A 5,422-nucleotide genomic window follows, 5' to 3' on the forward strand; every position below is an offset into this window, starting at 1 on the left:
CGAGTGCCTGTGCTTGAACGAAGCTGACTTGCAAGCTGACCTGCCATGGTGAGTCAATTACGTTTTGCTTTTATAACCAAAAATCTGTCTTCATGCTCTGTGGTAGAACGAGGGCGACCTCTTGGAACCCGTCTGGAACACATTCCATTGGTCCGAATTGCTGTCCAGAGCTTGGATACAACGCTATGTGAGATTCCAAACTCTTTGGCAATATCAGTAATTCTGCGGCCTTCTTCAAGCTTTCCGATAATTCTTCTCCACGTGAAATCATCTAGATGATGCCTTTGAGACATTAGAAGATATCCAATTTGGAACTTTATTCATTCACAATAAGCGCTTCCTCAAGCACAATTTACTTAGTTCAGCCATTTTCCTTTTATCTTGATGAGTTCTACCTTTTGCGAGAGATTCGAAAATTTAAATGTGTTCCTGCTTTCTTCTCGAAATCGACAGTTAAACAAATGGCCACAATTCCTCCGAATGTGTGGTTGTCATCTTCAGAAATAGTGTTCGTCCTTCGGTTTTGGACACCATAGCATGATATCACACGAATCTTTGAATTGTGCATTCAGATGATAAGGTCACCAAATTAGGTAGTGAGGAATTGCCAGCTGGTGGCATAAGATTGCGTCTTTTTTTGCTTAGTGTGTGTTATGGTTAAAATTCTGAAAGTTGAGTATCGTGGTGTATGTGTGGAAGAGGACGAGGCATATTAGAGGGACAATGTTAGTTATTGTTATCGTAGCAGCAGAACTTTTTAATAATGTAGAGAGCAATGATAGACGACACAGGCATCAACGAGGTGGTAAATTTGTTTATATGACTCAGCTCACTGCTAGACATCTGGCCGGGTCGAGCTCTATGCAAAAATAACTCCCTCCCCATGCAAAAGAAATCCCAGGCGATCACCATAGCCAGACAGCAGCTGTATCAGCCCAAAACCGGCGTCTGTTTTAAAATCTACCTGTCGATTTCAATCCAGAGGATACCACAAGCGCTAATCCCAGCCAATGATCCAATCACTGCAATCACACCTTAAAAACAAGAATCAAACCAAGAAGAATTTCAAGAAATAAAGAAAACAAGAAGGGAAATTTTCTCGAACAGAGACACAACTAAACCAGTGGAGACTGATAGAGATCCAAGCCCAAAAGAAAGAATCCCTCCAGTCATCCTTAGCGCAAAAGAGCACTAGCAACATCTGTTAACACCCAAAAAATCACCTTGACAAAACCATCATCTTTAACGACTACCAGGAACTTACCAGATTCTTCGTCAACGACAACCTGCTATATTCAAACTTAACCTCCCACAAAACGAGAAAAACCTTAAAGTCCTACTTTAAGGTTTTTACCGAGAAATCACAGAATCAATCTCCAAAGAAGAAATCACCAGCGACCTACAAAACAGAGACTTCAACTCCATCAAAGTCATTCGTATGCACAAGGCAAACAAAAAACACACTCCTTCTAATTTTATTAGAAATCAGTAAAAATCAACTGAATGTATACGACCTCCAAAAAGTCCGTGACCTAATCACAAAGAAGGATCCCTAAGACGTAAATGGTCGTAAACCACGCAGTTTCATCACTGTGAATGATTTGGCCTCGCACAACGCTGCTGCAGAGCGGAATTTCGTTCAGTAAAATGCGTAGATAAACACGCAACCGCCTCCTAAAAAAAAAAAAAAACAGAATGCAACCAGCAAAATGCGCCTACTGTGGTGGTCCACAACCTGCCAATTGAGAATCTGTTCCCAATTCTCGCATATGAAATATACGCAAAATCAAAATGAACGAGCAAACGTTCCATCCCTGGAGGCGACTGCCATCCATGAAGTTGCAACTCTTCAGAGCCTCCAACTATTACAAAGAAATCATACACCGATCGGAGCACCCCAAAACGAGAACAACTCCACCCATGCCCAAAGTCCAAGCAAATCCAACAACACTACACGCGTGGTATCCATCATAGGAGAAATGCTGATAGACGTCAGCCGAATCAGCCTCACAAAGAAGCAAAAACGATCATCCTGAAACACACCCAGACAATACTCTTCTCACTGCTCGATGGCTGATCCGAACAGAAGACCCACCACACTGCAAATCATCAGCTGGAATGGCAACGGCTTCAACAACAAAATACTAGAATTACAGAAATTCGACACATGTTACGAGATTCATCTCCGTCCAGCCGACAGCACGAAGAATCAGGAACTACATCCCCTAACACAAAGACAGATAAGATGTTCTCAAGATGGGCACCTCCATATTCGTCATATTAGGCATAGACCATAACGAAATCCCCGTTCCCCTAACGAAGAATCTTGAAACCGTCTGGATAGAAATGCATATGTATGGTAAATAAGGCAGTCTCTCTCTCTCTCTCTCTCTCTCTGTGTACAGTCCTACAAAAAAGAAGAAACAAGACCTGAAACAGCAGATTCTCCAATAATAGTAGAGCCACAAAATTCTCAATACATCGTCACCATGACAAACACAGCAGTGATCGGCAAACAGAACCCGCTCACTAAGGCAGCACGTGCCTCCCCAACTTATTGGACATGGCAATACTGAAAAATGCAGCACACAAAAGCCAAATACAAGCAGTCAACATCCTCAGTTTAGGCCACAATACGACAACTCTGCAACTTGGAACTTCACCGTGGACAACACTACTGCCTTCAGTTGGAACAAACTCCCTACAACTCTCAAAAATAAAAGTACAGTAAGATCTCTAAAAACACAAGCACTAACAACGCTGACTTCCTTCACCACCACCACTATCAAATGCGCACCCACAGATCAGCTCCCCGAAGAAATAAAACAGCACATCGGGAGAAAAAAAAAAAACAATTAAGACGCCCGTGCCACAAACCAGGCTCGAAAACCAATCCATAAGGAAAACAATGAAAGAGCTCTCGGCACCAACAGCAAGCTCTTCCCGCAAACCATCGGCGAACGAAAGCTCGGTAAGTAAACCGAGGCCTTCTCAGATAGCCTACATAGACAATGGAGCCTCAACTTCAATCACGCAGATTTAAACGTTATAGGAACGATACCCAATCGTGTGCTCAGAGAGATCAGAAACACCAACCTTCAAAACAGCACCAGGCCCATGTTCTCAGCCGAGATTCACGAATTGACCAGGACCAGACGGGATATCAAACAAATTAACATTCTCCGCTACTAGGTGTTATGCACCTGGTGGCCATTATAAATACTCTACTATGACTCCATCACTTCCCTACAATGGAAACGTGCAGACGCCTTCCTAATTCCCAAGCCAGGAAAGAAATGTACAAGGTGGCCATAAATTAACTTTTCTTCTTTGGAGGTATCTGTAGCTAAAACTAATACACGGAATGAGACTACATTTTATATTGAGACTTTCGAAGGCATGGGGAGATGAATTCCGCGAAAAAGAAAAAAAGATTTAGTACCAAAAGTCGCAGATAGGGAAATTTTGGTGCTGGCGGAGCCGACAGCAGTCAAATATTTGCAGTAAACGCAGGTAAAAAGGATTATGCAAATTTTACTGTGCGTACGTGATAGCAGCGCCACCAATTCCACTTAAAAAGGGATTGGGAACGTTCAGGCAGTCATTCGAATGACTGACGAATTGTGCTCAATATGTGTCCTACCTTGCCTCAACGTGCTTTACTTGTTAAATTGTTTTACCTTAAACATTGCAATGCCGTGGTGGCCCTTCGGGAATTAAGAAGGCTTCATAACCTGCGTACAGGTCCTATGTCAGCTGTAGCACTGAGAGCTTTGATTAGGAAGTTTGAAGAAACTGGATGACTAGAAGTTAGACCTGGCAGAGGACGGAAAGCAGTGCAAGAAGAGACAGTAACAGACGTTGCTACTGCGGTGTTCGACGACACTGGGACCAGTACTGGTCCCTGTGTCAATGTTTGGACTTCATAATGTTTATACAGGATGGAGCACGGCCACACATTGAACATTCAGTACAGCGCCTTTTACGCCAGCATTTCAGTAATGAGAGGGTTATCGGTCAGGTCTTTCCGACGGTATGGCCGCCTCGATCCCCGGACATCACTCCATGTGACTTTTGGCTGTGGGGGTATTTGAAATCCATTGTGTATGTTGGTGGCGTTCCCAACTTGCATGTACTGAAAGAGAACATAAAACGGGCTGTTATGAACATCCAATCCGATTCCTTACGCTCAGCTGTAGAGCATGTCTCACACCGGATGCAATTTGTTGTACACAAGAAAGGTCAGCACATTGAAAATCGTGTATGTGGTCCAGGGGAACCTGATTTTGATAAAAAAAAAACATTTTTTCCTGTGAGTTCAATCACTACATTAATTTCTGTGTCTCTCTCAAGTTGTTGTTTTGGTTTAATTATTATTATTATTATTATCATTGTAACGCGCCACATATCCAGCTGGAATGAGTGACGCGGCTGTCGCTTACTCTGTCGAAATGTTATTATTCCATTTTATCTGCCTTTAATGTAATTATCTGCTTGTTTTCGGCTCCGCCAGCGCAAAAATTTCCCCTACGGCGACTTTTGTTACTAAATCTTTTTTTCCACCGAAATCATCTCCCCATGCCTTCAAAAGTCTCAATATAAAATTTGGTCTCATTCGGTTTATTGAATGCCTTTAAAGAGGGAAAGTTATTTTATGGCCACCCCACACTTTCCACAAAATTACTGCCCCATTAGCCTACTCTTCTGCTTAGGCAAAGTCGCCGAACTTGAGATTTTCTCATGACTACAAGAAGCAGCTGGAAAACACCCAAATCATCCCAGACGAACACTTCGGATACGTCACAGCAGAACAGATCTGGTGATTCGTAAAACACATCAGTGAAGGGCAGGAATGGCGATATCATTCCGATGCGATCTTCTTGGATATGGAAAAAGACTTCAACAAAGTCAGCACTACGGCCTCATTCACAAACTGTTCTAAGCAAAATTTCCATCACCCCTCATCTTAATCATCAAGTCCTACATCAACAGCTGACAATTCAATGTAAAAATGAAGGACGTCACCACAGAAAGAAGAATCACAGAACAGTCCTCTAGGCTCCCTGCTATTCGTCAGTTATAGGGCACATCTTCCTAAAATTCGATCTTCCTACGACTCTGTTGAAAGTTCCTTCGAGGCACATCGTAAAAGGGGCCCACATTAAAGGGATTAACCAATCGGTGTTGATACTGTTTGAAGAAATGTCCAGTTGTTCATTTGAATCAGCCCACCAAAGGACGTCAACCTGTAGGGTATTAGTACCGTGATTGCGCTAATAGTTAGACAGAAACCATGTCGTATAGACAAAATTCATTCTCCGCACACGTAAAGTTGCCCATTCCCGTAATACAAATTGCAAGGAAGATGAGAAATTTGTTCTTTGGTTGGAAAGAGTATGCAAATAAGGCAGTCTCATGAAAA

This window comes from Typopeltis vanoorti, chromosome 4 (genome assembly GCF_054136105.1).
Source record: "Typopeltis vanoorti isolate ZY-2024b chromosome 4, IOZ_Tvanoo_1.0, whole genome shotgun sequence".
Taxonomy (NCBI): domain Eukaryota; kingdom Metazoa; phylum Arthropoda; class Arachnida; order Uropygi; family Thelyphonidae; genus Typopeltis; species Typopeltis vanoorti.